Source organism: Triticum dicoccoides, chromosome 1B (genome assembly GCF_002162155.2).
Source record: "Triticum dicoccoides isolate Atlit2015 ecotype Zavitan chromosome 1B, WEW_v2.0, whole genome shotgun sequence".
NCBI classification, from domain to species: Eukaryota; Viridiplantae; Streptophyta; class Magnoliopsida; order Poales; family Poaceae; genus Triticum; species Triticum dicoccoides.
In genome coordinates, this window is record NC_041381.1 from 398,574,735 (window position 1) to 398,594,436 (window position 19,702).

Below are 19,702 nucleotides of genomic sequence, written 5' to 3' on the forward strand. Positions count from 1 at the left end.
TAATGCTTGTTGGATGACATTATCCTGTTTTATCTCTATATGACCATTCACTTTGCTTGGTGATGAGTGCATGTATTTTGAATATTATCATTTTGAGCGCTCCACCAAGATGTATGTGACATGGGAGAGTACCTCATGAACCTAACTCAATGTGCATTTGCAGTCCAAAGCAAATCTTAAACTATGCACAAATTTAGGGGGAGCTCTCACATTTCACATACTTCTCAAAGCGACGATGTTTTTCAATCTTATTATCGTTTGTCGAAGCTTTGATCTATATGTTGTCATCAATTACCAAAAAGGGGGATATTGAAAGTGAAACTATCCCTAGGTGGTTTTGGTAATTCCTAACAACATATAGCTCATTAAGCTAATACTATTCCAAGACAAATATTTCAGGAAAGCTCAATGAATGGCATGGCATGGATGAGAAAAGTGGATACCTCAAAATGCTAAGAATAAAAGGATTGGCTCAAGCTTCAAGCTCAAGACTCTACATTTTATATTTTAGTGATCCAAGATCACATTGAGTCTATAGGAAAAGCCAATACTATCAAGGAGGGATGAGGTGTTGCTTAATGAGTTTCTTGCTTCATAGTGCTTAGTGATATGCTCCAAAATCCTCAACTACTTTCCCACATCCACATATGACCTAAACCAAAAGTCAAACTCGGCCCCACCGATTCTTTCTATCCGGCGCCACCGAGTTCAGATGTCATAGCCACTTCCACAAACCCTAGGCAAATCAGTCTCACCGATAGGGATCTTGGTCTCACCGAGATGGGATTGTAATCTCTCTATTTCCCTTCGTAATGTTTCGGTACCACCGAGATGAGCGATCGGTCCCACCGAGATTGCAATGTAAACTCTCTTTCCTTTTCGTAACATTTCGGTCCCACCGAAATGAGCGAACAGGTCCCACCGAGTTTACCTGACCAACTCTCTGGTTAGCTTATTACCAAAGTCGGTCTCACCGAGTTTTTGTAATCGGTCTCACCGAGATTACGTTATGCCCTAACCATAACCATATCGGTCCTACCGAGTTGCATGTGGTCCCACCGAAAACCCTAACGGTCACTAGGTTTACTAAATCGGTCTGACCGAGTTCGTTGATTCAGTCCCACCGAGATTTGTAAATTGTGTGTAATGGTTAGATTTTGTGTGGAGGCTATATATAACCCTCCACCTCGTCTTCATTCGTGGAGAGAGCCATCAGAACAAACCTTCGTCATTTGTGTGGAGGCTATATATACCCCTCCACTTCCAACTTACCATTTCTGAGAGAGAACCACCTACTCATGTGTCGAGACCAAGATATTCCATTCCTACCATATGAATCTTGATCTCTAGCCTTCCCCAAGTTGCTTTCCACTCAAATCTTCTTTCCACCAAATCCAAATCCTGTGAGAGAGAGAGTTGAGTGTTGGTGATACTATCATTTGAAGCACAAGAGCAAGGAGTTCATCATCAACACACCATTTGTTACTTCTTGGAGAGTGGTATCTCCTAGATTGGCTAGGTGTCACTTGGGAGCCTCCGACAAGATTGTGGAGTTGAACCAAGTAGTTTGTAAGGGCAAGGAGATCGCCTACTTCGTGAAGATCTACCGCTAGTGAGGCAAGTCCTTCGCGGGCGACGGCCATGGTGGGATAGACAAGGTTGCTTCTTCGTGGACCCTTCTTGGGTGGAGCCCTCCGTGGACTCGTGCAGCCGTTACCCTTCGTGGGTTGAAGTCTCCATCAACGTGGATGTACGATAGCACCACCTATCGGAACCACAGCTCAAAAATCACCGTGTCTCCGAATTGCGTTTGAAATCTCCAAACCCTTGCCTTTACATTCTTGCAAGTTGCATGCTTTATTTTCCGCTGCTCACATACTCTTTGCATGCTTGCTTGAATTGTGTTAAGATTTCTTGACTTGTGCTAAGTTTGCTAAAATCTACCAAAGACTAAAATTGGGAAAAGGTTAAGTATTTATTTGGTCAAGTAGTCTAATCACCCCCCCTCTAGACATACTTCAAGATCCTACATAATGGCCCCACCTTTTGTCTCACAAAGTATGTTGGGGCTCCTGCTACAACCGGCTACAAGTTTACAATCTGCTTCTCTTCTCTCTCCTCTTCTCTCTCCTTCAACTAAGCACAAATACTATATTTAAATCCTTATACTCTGCTTATGTCATCTAATTGTACTCTCTCCGTCTAGGTGAATAAGTCATCTTAGATTGTGCACCATGACCAAGGAGGAAGAAAAAAGATAGAACTTAAATGTTTAGTTGCTAATTAATAGTACTACATGCAATGAACTAACCACTTCATGTCGTGTTTGTTGTCTCAAGTCATTAAACGCATGCACACCACACATTTCTTATTGGTTGCTATGCCAAGAAACAAGAAACGAGATAGAACTTAATGCACCACGCCTAAGTGTTTCGGGATTATTTGGTTTTCATAAGATGACTTGCACACCTAGACAGAGGGAGTAGTACTTGCTCTAAAGTTACTCTCCACTGTGTAGTCTAAAATGCCGGGCGTGCAGCGGGCGGTGCCCTCGGTCAGTGTGCCACTTCAACAGCGGAAGCAGTGAGAGGTTGCGTCGCCCTGACTTGCCATCAATGTGGAGCAGCGGGCTCAGCTGGCGCCGAGCGGGAAGCGTGCGCAGGAGGGGGAGGGGTTTTTGCTGGGCCAAGAAGGTGAGAAGCCAACTTGGGATCAGTCCGGACAGGGAAATATCATGTGCTCCCATACTCTGCATATGACACTAGTCTATGTTACTACTCCCTCCTTTCCGGTTTATAGAGATGTTTAGAGTAATATAGCAATATGTTACAGTATAAGTTACTCCCCACTATGACCAGTGTCGGTGTCAAAACCGGCGGATCTCGGGTTGGGGGTCCCGAACTGTGCGTCTAGGCGGATGGTAACAGGAGACAAGGGACACGATGTTTTACCCAGGTTCGGGCCCTCTTGATGGAGGTAAAACCCTATGTCCTGCTTGATTGATATTGATGATGTGGGTATTACAAGAGTAGGTCTACCACGAGATCAAGGAGGCTAACCCTAGAAGCTAGCCTATGGTATGATTGTTGTTTGTCCTCTGGACTAAAGCCATCCGGTTTGTATAGACACCGGAGAGGGCTAGGGTTACACAGAGTCGGTTACAATGGTAGGAGATCTACATATCCATATCGCCAAGCTTGCCTTCCACGCCAAGGAAAGTCCCATCCGGACACAGGACAAAGTCTTCAATCTTGTATCTTCATAGTCTTAGAGTCCGGCCGATGATGATAGTTCGGCTATCCGGATACCCCCTAGTCCAGGACTCCCTCAGTAGCCCCTGAACTAGGCTTCAATGACGACGAGTCCGGCGCGCATATTGTCTTCGGCATTACAAGGCGGCTTCCTCCTTCGAATAATTCATAGAAGATTGTGAACACCAGGATAGTGTCCGGCTCTGCAAAATAAATTCCACATACCACCGTAGAGAGAATAATATTTGCACAAGTTCAATTTGCTGACGTATTTTGTGGCGTGACATCACACCACCACCAAGCCTTTACTCGAATTGTTTTTATCATACCACCTCAGCGCGTTTAGCGAAGCGGTTTCCTTGGTACGTCTTGTCGAAGCAGAGATCGTGTTCCCCTTATTCCGGGATTCCCACTAATACGGACGTGGGTAAACCAACCGCGCCATTGATTGCGGCGCTTGGGAGATATGCGAGTTTTATCAGGCCGGTGGGGACGCATGGTTTCATCCGCCCATATAAGGGGATAAAGATCTACCCTTTTACCTACGCCTTCTTCCTCCTTTGCTTATCCATCTTCGTGAACTCGAGCTCCAGCGCCCAAGTCCACACATCTCACCTCAACCTTCTCCAACCATGTCCGGAGCGGGAGGCAAGTGGATGGCCTCCTCCGTTACGGAGGGGCACATCCAGAAGCTGCGCAACACCGGATATCTGTCCAGCGACATCGCGCACCGGCTCCCCAATGAGGGGGAGCTCATCCCCACCCCCAGGCCCCATGAGAGGACAGTATTCCTTTCCCATTTCCTCCGCGGACTGGGCTTCCCACTCCATCCCTTTGTCCGAGGGCTCATGTTCTACTACGGGCTGGATTTCCATCATCTGGCCCCGAATTTCATCCTCAACATCTCGGCGTTTATCGTCGTGTGTGAGGCCTTCCTCTGCATCCAGCCCCACTTCGGCTTGTGGCTCCAGACCTTTAGTGTCAAGCCGAAGGTTGTGAAGGGCAGCCAAGCGGAGTGCGGAGGCGCCATGGTGGGCAAGATGCCCAACGTTACTTGGCTCGAGGGCACCTTCGTGGAAACCATCAAGGGGTGGCTATCGGGGTGGTTCTACATCACCGAGCCGCGTGACCCTGAATGGGCAGCGGCCCCCGAATTCAGATCTGGCATCCCCATACGACGCACCTCCTAGAAAGAGAGTGGTCGGACATGGGGTGATTCGGAGGAGCTGATCGGACTCCAATCCTGCTTCCAAAAGCTAGTGAACAAGAAGCTCAAGCTTGTCAACGTAGTCCAGGTCATGCTCATCCACCGGATTCTCCCGTGCCAACAACGGGACTTTAATATGTGGGAGTTCGATTCGGCGCAGCACCAGACTTTGAGCGGGCTCTTCGACACTACATACGAAGAGGCCTGGAGGGTGCTGTTTAAGGGCACCGAGGCTCCCGCATCCGCTATGGAAGATCGCGGATTCAGCTCGCAGCGTCCGGCTAGCGAGATTAGCGATTTTACCCTTTACGGGACACTTGTTTTCCATAGTTTGACTCTATGCGGGATCTAAACTCCCTTTCCTTTGACAGGACTGGCTGAAAAAGGCCGAGCAGACTAACTGTCCGGCCCCTTTGCCAGAAGACCCAGCGGACGCCCGCTTAACAGGGCTGCTAGTTCCGGCACCCCACGTGGTGCCGGAGAAGAAGGCCAAGAAGAAGGCCACGGGCACTCGAAAGAGTTCCCGTTTTCAGGTGTCATCGGACTTATCGTCCGGTGGCTCTGAGGCGGACTCCTCCCACGAAGGTGAGGAGGAGAAGAAAGAGGCCTCTCCCCCAGCGGGGGGAGGGAAGAAAAGGAAGGCCTCCCCAACAAGGGAGGTCGAAGGGTCCAAGAAGGGAAGGACTCTTCCCCCGGACTGCTCTGCCAACACCGGCGACGACGACGAGGATTGGCCTCCAAGGGCCAAGCCCCTGGCAAGATCGTAAGTATCCGGACTCCCGAATAATTTCATGATTTTTCTTTTCGCCACATGGTGTCTTCTTAATGTCGTATACAACCCTGCAGTCCGCCCAAGGATGATCTTCCCGCTTCGTCGAGCGGGTCCTTGGGTGCGTCGGATATGGATTCCCTTCCGACCGCCTCCACCCCCCGTGATGCAGATGATGCCGAGGTGGGATCCTAGGAAGGGACCCGCCAGGAGGAGGAGGCCCCGGAGATGCCGCAGGGCAACCTCCCGGACTTTGCACCGGACTCTGCACCGGAACCTGTAGTGGCTCCGGAGTCCGGCGAGCGGCCCCTTCGTAAGAAGGGCAAGACCGTGACGCCGGCGGCCTCCGTACAACCGGAGGCGCCGGATAGCTTGCTGGAGGCGCTCAACGGCGCTTCCATCGAAGAGGAACACCGCACCATCATGAGTGCGGTGATTCAGAAGGTTCAGCTCGCCAAGAGCGGGCTGACCGAAGCCTGCAGCAGCCTTCTAACTGGCTTTGAGGTAAGAATTTTGATATATGTAAAATAGTACCGCATAGACAGTAGCCCCTGATGCTCGGTTCGGTGTTCGGAAAGAAAAGCCGAACTGAGGATCTTAAAAGATACACGTGGGAGTCATAAAAAAGTTGTCAATATGGGATTGCAGGCTGTGCTGCTGACCTCTGCCGCACTAACTGCGGAGGTCAATACTTTGAAGCAAAGCCTCGAGCGGTCCGAGAACGAGCTCGGCCGTGCCAAGAAGCAGCTCGAGGACAAGGAAGGTGAGTAACACCTTATTAAAATTGTACCTTACAGAAAAGGATTTGGTTGCAAGAAGAATGACAAGGATAACGTTGGTATTGCAGGGGCCACGAACGAGGTGGCGACCCTGAAGGAGACGGTGTCCGCGGCCGAACGTAATGCGGCCGCGGAGCGCACCGAGCGAGAGAAGCAGGAGGCGCGGGTGGCGGAGGTACAGCAAGAGCTCCAGGTTCTCATGGAAAAACATGAGAGTTTGGAGCGCGACTCGAAGACTCGAGAGTCCGAGCTTGCATCGGCTCTTGAGAGTGCCAAAGCCACTAAGGCCGAAGCCTACAAGGCCCTCCAGGAAATCGAGGTGTTGAAGAAAATAGCGGCAGGTAAGGCATTTTTCATGCAAAGTAGGCATGTGTGTGTGAATTACCTATCACTTACCCGAATTCGGAGCTCTCCAGGAGCGTTCGCAGATCTGCCCTGCAGCGTCTCCGATGCTACCGCTTTCTATAGGGCCGAGGAGGGGAGCTCAACAAAGAAGGTCTTTTGGTCTCAGTATGCTGAGGCCGGACATCCGGTGCCCCTGAGCGACCAGCTGAAGCAGCTGGTCGAGCTCCACAAGGTGGCCGAACATGCCATGAAGGGCCTCATAGTTCGGTTGTGGCCCAAGGGGGCCATGCCTGGGAGCTACTTCGGCCTGGTGCGGCGGCTGGTGGATGCGTGTACATGGGTTGAAGTCATCAAGCACTCCGCCTGTATTGAAGGTGCCCGTCGGGCCCTTGCCCGCGCAAAGGTGCAATGGGGCAAGATGGATGCTGAGAAGCTTGTGACGGACGCGCCACCGCCGGGCAAGGAGTATCGCACGCCCGAGATGTATTATAAGAGTGTCTTGAAGGGTGCCCGCATTATTGCGGGTGAGTGCTCCAAAGATGTAATATTTGAGTAGACTCGCATTTTGTTATCCTGTGTGCTGAAAACTTTGTTCATATGCGCTAAGAAACGCTTGTTAATTTAAAATATTACCTTCTGTGCGGCCGTTTATCAAATCTGAGAGATGGCAAGTCATCGGCTTCAGCCCCCATGCCACGAGTGCTGGGGTGTTCGGGATAAATTTGAGCACTCTTGTTCCCATTTTTTGGTCCATCTAGGGAGGCGCTCAACACAATGAACCAGGCAACCGGACTTATAATGCTTGAACACTCTCACTTAGCCATAGAATTCTATAATTTTAAATTTCGGTGAAGCCCCTAGTGTTCGGAAGGCCGAATTTGGGGCGCTATCCACGCCTGGGCCAGACAAAGCCGGTTCCTTGCTCTAAGCGGCATAAGTCTTTAGGGACTCAAAAAAACCTCTCGAACAGCGACCGGCTCTCGCCTCATCATGATGGTCAGTTTTAGCTTTCTCCACTGAGGCGCTCGCCCAGCTCAACTGGGGCGCAATCGCAGTGGTTCTCCCAGTGCTACCTTAGCCGATACAACGAAACGTAAGGTACCAAAACATGGGAGCCGGGCAAACCCAACTATTGACCCAAGTCATGATTCGGAGCCGATTCATATAATGCTATAAGTTCGGGGTGCCGCACTTGTGAAAGTGTTCGGACTTATCACACCATGATGCGGGAAACATAAGCCCCTGGTGTATTTAGCCGTACCAAAGTGTACGGATGCAACATGTCATAAATGAGCATATGTATAAGAAAGAAATGCAATTAAAAGAAAAAGGTGCTGCATTGTTTATTTAAGAAATACTGCTATGAATGCAGAACGATACAAATAGTGCGATAAGCAAGGGATGGGACTATTAAACATGTCCCCCTCCAGGGGTAGGCTGCGGAATGGTGTATAAAACAGAGTTAATGCTCGTAATGGAGAACACCTGGATATTCTTCGTAGCCTTTCTCCTTCCCTGGCTATTGCATCGTGAGTTTGGCAGGTCTACTGCCGGACAGGGCCTCTGGCGAACAGAGTCCTGTGGGTAAAAATAAAAAGGAAAAAGAAAAAAAAAGAACGACACACTTGAGAGCCCCTGGTGTGGTTGAGCCGCATTCTGGGCCTATCGTGGTCGTGCCCCTCCCCGTATGCCCATGGTATCTCTAGAGCGTAATGATGTACGCGAAGGACCAGTCTTGCAATTTTGCAGGGGCTGGGGTTGGGGACGCATTGCTACGCGTGCTCGGAACGTGCCAGGTGGTCTTGTTGTAGGTTACTCCGGGCGTGTTTAGCCGAGTCCAGTCGCTTAATGGCCGGACTTGAGAATTGCCTTAAGAGGCTGCACTATACTTCTGCCACGAGAGCCGCTGTATGTTCCTCCGTTCGGAGAGAGCGTTCAGTGTTTCCGTTGACCGTGATGACTCCTCGAGGGCCTGGCATCTTGAGCTTGAGGTATGCGTAGTGCGGCACCGCGTTGAACTTTGCAAATGCGGTACGTCCGAGCAGGGCATGATAGCCGCTGCGGAATGGAACTATGTGAAGATTAACTCCTCGCTTCAGAAGTTATCCGGGGATCCGAAGACCACTTCCAGTGTAACTGAGCCTATACAATTGGCCTCTACACCTGGTATGACGCCTTTAAAGGTCGTCTTTGTGGGTTTAATCCTTGAGGGGTCAATGCCCATTTTGCGCACTGTATCCTGATAAAGCAGGTTCAGGCTGCTGCCGCCGTCCATCAGGACTCTGGTGAGGTGAAATCCATCGATGATTGGGTCTAAAACCAATGTGGCAAATCTGCCATGGCGGATGCTGGTGGGGCGGTCCCTTCGATCAAAAGTGATCGGGCAGGAGGACCATGGGTTGAACTTCGGGGCGACTGGCTCCATCGCGTATACATCCCTGAGTGCACGCTTCCGCTCCCTTTTGGGTATGTGGGTTGCGTATATCATGTTCACCGTCCACACTTGTGGGGGGAAACCCTTCTGTCATCTATTGTTCGGCGGTCGGGTCTCTTCCTCGTCATCGCTATGCAGCCCCTTGTCGTTGTTTTCGGCAATTAGCTTGCCTGCCTGTTTGAATACCCAACAGTCCCTGTTGGTGTGGTTAGCTGGTTTTTCGGGGTTGCCGTGTATCTGGCACGAGCGATCGAGTATTCGGTCCAAATTGGATGGACCCGGAGTAGTTCTTTTGAATGGCTATTTCCGCTGACCAGGTTTAGAGCCTCTGAATCCGGCATTGACTGCCGTATCGTCACTATTGTCGCCATTAATGCGGCGTTTGTTCTTGTTGCGACGCGACCTGCCATTACGGTCCTTGATATCCGGACTGCCAGAATTTTTGCTGAGGTTGGTGCTGCGGGCTAGCCAGTTGTCCTCTCCCGCGCAGAAGCTGGTCATGAGTGATGTGAGGGCTGCCATGGATTTCGGCTTTTCCCGTCCCAGGTGCCGGGCAAGCCACTCGTCGCGGATGTTATGTTTGAAGGCCGCGAGGGCCTCCGCATCCGGACAGTCGACGATTTAATTTTTCTTAGTTAAGAACTGTATCCAGAATTGTCTAGCCAATTCGTCTGGCTGCTGAATTATGTGGCTTAGGTCGTCAGCGTGTGGTGGTCGCACATACGTGCCCTGGAAGTTATCCAGGAATGCAGCTTCCAGGTCCTCCCAACTCCCAGTTGATTCTGCTGGCAAGCATTTAAGCCATTGCCGAGCTAGTCCTTTAAGCTTGAGTGGGAGGTATTTGATGGCGTGAAGATCATCACCGCGGGCCATGTGGATATGAAGGAGATAGTCTTTGATCCAAACCGCGGGGTCTGTTGTGCCATCATAAGATTCAATATTCATGGGTTTAAACCCTTTGGGGATTTGATGATCTATTACTTCATCTGTGAAGCATAGTGGGTGTGCGGCGCCTCTGTATTGGGCTATATCACGATGAAGCTCAAAAGAGCTTTGTCTACTGTGTTCGGCCCGGCCGGACTTCCTGTGTCCGGCGCGACGGTTGTCGTCACATATCATGGGGCGCCCACGCAATCCGTAGATCGATCTTGATTGTCTTGCCTTATCCTCCAATATCTCTCGCAAGTCCAGAGCGTTCCCCTGTGGCCGTGTGCTTTTCGAGTGATGCCGGGGTACGGTTCTAGTGGAGGGCCTAGAGGTCTCTATGTCGCGGCCACAGGGTGGTCGGTCAGCCGTATTGTCCGCTGGTGATGCAGGTTCATATGCCTCCTCCTCTAATCGGGGGAGCAGCTTGCGTTTGGGGTAGCTTTTGGAGGGGCGTTCGAGCTCATGCTCTTCGGCCGCAAGGACTTCAGTCCATCTGTCGGCTAGCAGATCTTGATCACCTCTAAGCTGTTGCTGCTTTTTCTTGAGGTTGTTTGCCGTGGCCATAAGCCTGCGTTTGAAATGCTCTTGTTCTACGGGATCCTCAGGCACGACGAATTCATCATCGTCGAGGCTTGCCTCGTCTCCGGAGGGAGGCATGTAATCCTCTACCTCTTCGTCTGCCGCTCTCTCATGAGGGCTGGCGTCTCCGTCCTCCTGTGCTGAATCTTGCTGGAGGGGGTTGTCTTCGGCACTGTCTGGGGTGTTATTATCTCCGGTGCCGGAATCTCCATTCTTGCTGTGGCGAGATTTAGAGCGGCGCTGCTGGCGCCGACGCTTGGGTTGTTTCTTGGAGGGGTCATCCTCCGCTGTTCCTTCGCCATTCCCATCCTTTGGGATATCCACCATGTATATGTCATATGATGAGGTGGCTTTCTAGTGCCTAGTAGGCACTGGCTCTTGGTCGTCTCCAGCATCGTCGTCCATACCGCCGATGTCTTCGGAGTCGAAGTCTAGCATGTCGGTTAGATCGTCGTCAGTGGCTACTAAGTGGGTGGTGGGTGGGCTTTGAACTTCTTCGTCATCCGCATCCCAACCGTCCTGACCGCAGTCCGGCCAGGGCTCTCCTGATAACGAGAGATACTTTAGCAAACTCAAGATGTTGCCGAAAGGTGAGTGTTGAAAGATGTCCACAGTGCTGAACTCCATGATCGGCGCCCAATCGGATTCGATTGGAGGGGGCGCGGGAGGTTCGGAGTCCGGCGAGGAGTCCGGCACCTCGGAGTCACGAGCTTCACGAGGGACAAGGTCAGTATTCGGCTACATCGCTGTAGAGGTTGTAGCCCCCGAGGCGGTGTCTAGCCACCCCTCCTCGATCTGCGCAGCCGGCTCCAAATTGAGGGTCGGAGCGGACTCGTGTGCGGCCTCCAGGGCACTGTCCGGCTGCAGAGCTAAATCATGCCCATCGTGATAGTGCGGCGCGCTCAGCTGTGGCTCGAATCCATCGAAGATCAAGTCCCCGCGGATGTCAGCCGTGAAGTTCAAACTTCCAAATCTGACTGACGGCCAGGGGCGTAGCTTTCGATCTGCTCCAGATGGCCAAGAGAATTGGCCCGCAGTGCAAAGCCGCCGAATACGAAGACTGTCCGGGGAGAAAAAGTCTCACCCTGGACTGCATTGTTGTTGATGATCGAAGAAGCCATCGAGCCTATCGGTGACGACACAGAGGAACTCTCAATGAAAGCACCAATGTCAGTGTCAAAACCGGCGGATCTCGGGTAGGGGGTCCCAAACTGTGCGTCTAGGCGGATGTAACAGGAGACAAGGGACACGATGTTTTACCCAGGTTCGGGCCCTCTTGATGGAGGTAAAACCCTACGTCCTGCTTGATTGATATTGATGATGTGGGTATTACAAGAGTAGATCTACCACGAGATCAAGGAGGCTAACCCTAGAAGCTAGCCTATGGTATGATTGTTGTTTGTCCTATGGACTAAAGCCATCCGGTTTATATAGACACCGGAGAGGGCTAGGGTTACACAGAGTCGGTTACAATGGTAGGAGATCTACATATCCGTATCGCCAAGCTTGCCTTCCACGCCAAGGAAAGTCCCATCCGGACACGGGACGAAGTCTTCAATCTTGTATCTTCATAGTCTTGGAGTCCGGCCGATGATGATAGTTCGGCTATCCGGAGACCCCCTAGTCCAGGACTCCCACAACCAGCCTTGGCCACTCCCAGTGCTCCACCATGTATAGCTGCTAAGCCTGCCATGTAGGCATAAAATATGATGTGGCAAGTTAATTAAGAAGAGAGAGAGAGAGTAGTTTGGTTACCGCAGGAAGAAACGATGGAAAGATAGTTTTGAGTCCATAGCTAATTTAATGAAGCAAGCTTAGCAACAATAAACTAAGCACCTGTGCATTGAAGACTTGAGTTACTAAGCCATTTAATGCACTTAGCACCTCATCTAAGAACATCTAAGCACTTAGCACTTAGCACCCCCTTTACTGTGGACCTTGACGGTGTACGTCACCTTGTGTCTCATAATTTTCCTCGTTATCATCTGAGTCCTAGAAGATCTCACCCACATCATCATTAGGCATGCAGCCACCTTGATAGACAATGTGCGCAGAAGGAGTAGAGGCGACTGGGGACGCACCACGTCGAGGGCACTCCATATGTGCTCGTGTGCATGCAGCGTGCGTGTTTTTCCATCGGTGCTAGCTCTAAGGCCGAGGTTGCGGTCGTCTTCATCTCCGACTAGTCGTTGAGCAACGACGGCAAAAAGGTGCTGCAAGAGATGCGTAGGCGCTGTTGTGTGCGAGCTTCACCGTAGCACGACAAACCAGACATCGCCGCAGATGGCGCACGCCTCCATGCAGCCGAGTGTGTGCGCATGCATGTGTTATTCACGTGCATTATGCGGCCGAGTGTGTGTTCATGCACGTGTTGTGTACTCCTATGTGCGTTGTGTGCTCCATGCTGTGTGCGTATGTGCATGAGTTGGATCGGATGGAGTTAGTGCATTTGCGTGTGTACATGCGTGGCTGCATGCGTCCTGTACATGCGTGGCTTGTTGCGTGGTTATCAATATAAACTATAATACATCTTCAACTTAGCATCCGAATGTATCATTTCTAGTGGTTAGCGAAGAGTTCATGTTCTTTTATTTGTTTATAGGTGGGCAGGCGGCAAAAAACAGGGGAAAACATGCAAGGTTCCTTGCAGACGCTCCACCGTGAGGTTCCTTGCTCCTTCTCGGTCGTCGGGAATCTATGTTCTACAACTCTTTTCTTTTACGAGAGCTTTGTTCATCCTTTTGCCAAAACGCGAGACATCTAGCATCAAGGTGCACGTGTCATGCAAGAAAATGGAGATAATCAGATAAGCAGTGCGTAAGTGAGTCGTGCACTTCGATGGCACCTACTACGCAGTATTTTTTCTCCTCGATGGCACGTGAATAGTGCACGTACTCAACGACGGAGCACGGGATGGTATCCATGACATGGTCAGCCCTTTTTTGGAGAGAGTACGTACTAAATAACTTTGATGTGTCCCATCAACTCGCAGAACGGCGAGAAGCTCGATTACGCCTTCTCCCTTGCCAACGCATGCGCGGTGGCTCGCAGCACGAGGAGAAACTTTTGCTTCAAGCGGTGGATGTGCAGCAGTTCATTTGGTGTCAGATTGCCAGAAGTACTACTGTATAACCATCGACTTCCGGAAGAGGCGAAGAGCCAATCGCAAGGTCACCTACTAACCTTAGGCTAGGCGTAGTGGGGGTAACATAAGTAGGGGTACCTCCTTTTTTTATTCTAGAAACAACCACACGTGAATATCGAGTGCTGGTTACATAGAACAAATTTCCTGGAGTCCGTGCTCATCCCTCCTCTATCTCTCTTCTCAGCCAGCAAGCAGACACGCGGATCCCATCATCTGTTTGCTCATATGCCGTCCCACATGTCAGTGAAAATGCAAGAGGACCCACTGAACCTGCACATCTTTCACCTCGGTGTGCTCGTGATGAAAAACAAATCCAATAAAGTTCTTCGGTGACCACTTTTGGAGTTACTCAAGAGTAGTAAGATTCTATTTACAGTTCAACCCAAGATGCACATCACGTGGCTTCAACTACCACTCTATTTTATTACATGACATGACCTGGATGCTGGGTGTCCCATGTGTCGGCAAAAGGAGGAAGAACCCGACCAAATCTTGGGTTGTGCTCTCAGATTAGACTAGTTGTGCTAACTGAAATTTTTTATAGTGTAGAATGGATGCAAGTTTTGGTATTGGGAAGAAGAGCGCGGCCACCGCATCCCAGAAATGGCCCGGACACGACCCCATTTCCCTACCCAAATGGACAGAATCCGGGAAAAACGGAGGCCCGTCTGGGGTCGTGCGTTGGAGTTGGCCTTACAAGTGGGACCGCAGTTGAGGAAACTGACTATCGGCAAACCCCCCACCTCGCCCACCGCGTGATGGCTGAGTTAGAGAAATGACGAGGTTGAAGACATTGATGTAGCACGGACTCCAAGAAATATGGTGTCAGATGGAAGTCGTGCTGGTGGCGTGTGCCGTACTTCTAGATGTGAATGCTTGTCCTGGCCCATGCCACCCTACTACTCTTACTACTTATAGTAGTAGTATCAAGGATTCGAGGTGCTAGTTACGTACATCAAACACATTAACATATGGCCGACCTCACACTGTGGCCAAATTTCCTGGAGTCTGTGATATGTTAAAAAGTGTTCTTTGTGAGGGTGGGTGGCTGGTCTCAAATTTAAAACTTGTTGTATTACGTATACATAGACGCAGAGATAGTGCAGCAGTTCTGAAAGTTTGAACCCAAACATCAAAATGCAATTTCTACTGGACTCATCCGAGGACCTAGGATGATGGGATTTGCAACTACAGTAGAAACACACACCCGACACGCGAAGCGTGTGAAGCTAGTACAAATAGTGTACTACTATTTTTGATTGGCCTCATCCGATAACATGTTGCAATGCACGTACAATTATGTATTCAGAAAGTATTTTTTTGCCTCGTCGCATCTATCACTCAGAGAAGAGACTCGAAAGTCATTCATAAATTTAGTAAGTTTATCACAGGCATATCATTTTATTACATACAACAGGTCATCAATCCACAAGGACAACGAGGATACACTATAAATGCTAAAGTTTTCATTACACAACAAATAACAAGCGATGAAATGAACTTCAACTCAACCAATCCTCGGTGTTGGAAACGCTTGCTTTGAACCACAAGTGATTCTCTGGGAAGGGCCATCTATTGTCAATCTCGAGACCAACGCAGGACTGACCATCCAGGCTGAAGCGGCCTACTATATCAGTACCAGGCTAGGGAACCACCAAAATGTCCGAGGTATAGATACAGTTGCTTCTCATAAATGGTACTAGTAACGTTGTGTCAACTGCAGTTGGATCGCCTTTCACCATCATTGGATAGTTTTGTCCTAGGACGAGCGAGTTTTCTCCAAGACCATCAATACTGTACCAGGGAGAAGGTGTTGGCGCTAGCACACTAGTATCCATCCCGAATACCATGCAACGGGTGTTGGAATAGGTCCGGAGAGTGCGACCATGGGAGACAAGTTGCCAAGCGCCACTGAGTATATGGGCCTGTTCGTCCTCATGATCGTGATCATCACCATCGTCATCTCCCCCTTGGTTATAAATTTTTTCAAGTATAGGTGGTGGAATGTTCACAGGACCATGGAAACACAAGAACAAGGTTGAATATGTAAAGGGAAACTTGCTAACCCACATGCATGTGGATGAAACAATTATAATTACGGTGGAAGACAAACGTACCGAAACTACGAGGATCCCATGCAAAAACAGTGCCATGAGTGGTGGAAGCAAACACAAGACCCTCATAGTGAATTGCATCATAGTACACATTCGTGTATAGAAACTGATTTTTGAGCAATATCCATCGAGGCAAACCACGAAGGAAGGCAACAAGCTTGTCGAAGATAGCAACAACTTCATAGTTCTTGTAATTCCATGAGCGGTTGGGAACTCGACAAATTGCTATCTTCCATAGAATACAATCACCATGATTGTATTTGAACGTGCATAGAATACCGGTGTGCTCAACCTATGGGCAGTCTGCTGAGATTTTTGGAAGTGGAACCCGGTGACGAGTGTACACAATCACAAGTTCCCACTTGCAGTTGTACCCAATATAAACAACCCAATCTCCATTTGCGCCTGCCCAAGCCTTGCCCTCAAGCGATGGTATCTTAACATCACACGTATCATTATCAAACAACATCAACTTGCACAAGGCGAGGCCTCCGCCGTCCCCGCGCGAGTCAGCAGGGTCACCGCAAAGAAGATAGGGGAGATCAAACCGCTCCTGGACCCTTGGGTTCCTTGTAATGATATTATTAGTTGAGTCGAGAATGGTCTTGAACAAACCTGCCATGCTAGCTGAGGTGATGACGTCGCACCGATCAATGAGTTCCTCCACCACGTCACCTTTTAGATCGGGGAAAGAATAACGGGGTCGTTTCCAGCCTGTTCCCTCCATGGATAAGACGATCTAACAATGGCAGAAGGAAGGGTGAAGGCAAATGGAGGAGGGAGGAAGAGCGTGCGACAGCAGTTCCAAATCGAGAGGGAAAGGCAAAGAGTCGGTGGACGGTTGCCAGTTTGCCACGGTACACGAAGAGGCGCCCGACCTACACGTCCGTTTAGAAATACTAGTAGAAAAGGACTCGCCATCGTCTCACATGTCAACGAAATATGGCGTGTAATTTTGTCGGATTTCGTGATCTGGCAACTAGTGAAAGGTTTGAACTCTGGGGTGTGTGCAGAAATCTCGACCTGCCCAGCCTACCTACTCAAGATCTACCTTGGCCTAACATGTCGAGCTTAAAGAAACACAAAGACACAGAGATTTATACTGGTTCAGGCCACCATCATGGTGTAATACCCTACTCCAATGTGGTGTGGTGGATTGCCTCGAGGGGCTATGGATGAACAAGTATAGAGGATGAACAAGCCTCAGGAGGTGAGGTGTTCTTGAGCTGGTGTGGTGCTCAGGGTGGAATCCCCCTCCCTGTGGTGGTGGCTAGCCCTATATATAGTGGCCTTGGTCCTCTTCCCAAATATGAGCGGGAAGGGATTCCACAACGGCGGGATTTGAAAGGGGACAAGTAGTACAGTCTATCCTGACAAAAGTAGTCTTTGCCTGCGAAAAGCCTCTAGTCGTGACGCTGCGGTGGTCTCGATGATGACCTCCATCCTGCCGCCCTGGCGGTCTTGGTGTTTTTGCACCAGAATGGAAACCTTTGGTTGATTCCTCGGGACCCTGCACCTGCGGCTTGCCTCCTTTGCACCGAAGAGGAAACCTGTGCTCTGCGCCCGTCTGGCGCCCGCCTGGCCTTGGTCCTCATGGCTCATATCACCTGAGCCTCATGAGGTAGATGCATAGAACTCTTCGCCCCTCAGGAGCCTTCCTGAGGAGGCCAACTCCTTTGGGGGTCTTGGCGTCGTCCGCCTCGCGAGGCTTGGCCCCTCGCGAGGGTCTTGCGGTAATGGTGCTGAAGCTGGGCCGCACAGGCAATTGATGGAGCAACGTGGTGGGCCGCAGGTAGGCAGGACTGGATACCCCCAAGTCTAGGACGCCGACAGTAGCCCCCATGCCCAAGGCGCGCTCAAACTTGGCTTCCAGAAGAAGCCAAAGGGCAAGTGCGTAGCACCGCGGGCCCCAACCGCCTGTGGCCTTGATGTCGCATGGCGATGGATAGGACGTGGACGACTCCGCTTCCCCACGTTCCTCGGCAACAGCTCGACTTGACAACTGCATGTTGCATGCAGAGAGGGTTATCATTATTGGGAATCGTGGGAGGCCGACGATTTACCTTCTCCTGGCTATAAATACGCGAGCAGGTGGATCCCCTGCTCATCTTCCCTTCGTCTTGCTCTTGTCGGTCTCTTTTTCAATCCATCTTGCTCCCATGGCGCCGATCAGAAGGCATTCTGCAGTCGAGAAGGGGAAAGCCCCGAGGGAAGGGCCCGATCCCCTTCCGCTGAAGAAACGACTCCGCCTTCCTCAGGACGCCGGTGCGCGGCGAGAGGTAACTAGGCCTTGGCAGTCGAGGCCTACGCCTGGCTTCCCCCTCCCCGTGTACGCCCGGGCTCAAGGCGAAGGAGTGCGCCGCCGAGCGGTGCCTCGCGTGGATGGCAGGGCCGCCATTACCCTGCCGGCCGCGCCACAGACCCATCCCGAGGATAGCTCGCGCAAGTTTGTGGTGTGGGAAGTGATGCCTCCTGGAACTTGGATCTGACTCCCACGGTTCTTCGCCAGCGAGCTGCCTCCGAGGGGAACAGTGGAGTTGTGGCTGCAACATGCATGGTGCAGCAGCCTAGCCACCGGAGCTAAGGTCGAGGTGGTGCCATCGGGAGATGTCTTTATGACGCGAGGATGGGGTGAGGTTGCCCGGGCTTGCTGCGCGAGGGGAGCCCTGGCGATCCACTTCGAGTATGACAGCGCGTCCACTTTGTTCTTCAATGTCTTCAACGAGGAGGGCGAACGGCTGGAGTGTTGCCCCGAAGGGGGCAGCTCGGGAGGCGCTACAGCAGGCGCTAGCCCTACTGCCATCCTCTTCAGTGCTTCGTCCAGCAGCAGCAACGACTCCTGGGAATCCAATGACTCTCCCGAGCCAAGCGATTCTCCAAAGTCGAGCGATGACAGCTACGTGCCGCCAAGCTCCTGCCGAGGTTGGAATGCAGCTTCAGCTGCCGCCCGGCATTGTCGGTGACACCGTAGGGCCCTGTAGGCGTTTCTCCTACACAGGATGAAAACCAGCCCCCCCCCGGGGGGGGGGGTCTAAGGATTTGAATGCACTTAATAGTAACGCTGTTTCTTTTGGTCTCCTAATGGATACGTGTATTCCAGTTTGGCTAGGTTCCTCCCTTTTCTCTTCCCTAGACAACGTGGTGCTCTATGCCGACAGGACCCAATCCCCAGGCAGGCTTCAACCGTTGCTAGTATGCCAGGTCGCGGTGTCGTGGTCAAGGCTAGGAGGTGAGCGGTCCGAGGTTCGGTAAGAGCTCATCAAACGCGATGCTCACGAGGTCCTTGTCGGTGTCAAAACCGGCGGATCTCGGGTAGGGGGTCCTGATCTGTGTGTCTTAGGCTGATGGTAATAGGAAGCAAGGGACACAAGGTTTACCCAGGTTCGGGCCCTCTCAATGGAGGTAAAACCCTACTTCCTGCTTGATTAATATTGAAGATATGAGTAGTACAAGAGTAGATCTACCACGAGATCATAGAGGCTAAACCCTAAGAGCTAGCCTATGATGGTATGATTGTAATTGTGATCGGCCTTCTAAGGACCATCCTCTCCGGTTTATATAGACACGGAGAGGGCTAGGGTTTACATGGAGTCGGTTACAAGGAAGGAAATATAATATCCGGATCGCCAAGCTTGCCTTCCACGCAAAGGAGAGTCCCATCCGGACACGGGCCGGAGTCTTGCGTCTTGTATCTTCACGCTTCAATAGTCCGGACGATGTATATAGTCCGGCTGTCCGGATACCCCCTAATCCAGGACTCCCTAAGTAGCCCCTGAACTAGGCTTCAATGACGATGAGTCCAGCGTGCAGTCTTGTCTTCGGCATTGCAAGGCGGGTTCCATCTCCTAATACTCCAAGGTAATTATTGAACACGTAGACCGTGTCCGGATCTGCAAGATGATCTTCACATACCGCCATAGAGAGAACGATATTCACAAATGTACTCTGCTGACAACTTTCTAGACAGTGCGACATGTCATCAAGGTCGGGTCATTATCCGAGCCGTTTTCCCACATCCAGCCTCAGCGTATGTTGCAAGGCGGTTTACTTGGCACGTCTTGTCGAAGCAAAGATCGTGTCCCCTTATCACGGGATTCTCAACAATATGGGTATCGGTAATCCAACCAAACCTCTAATCACGACGAGTGGGAG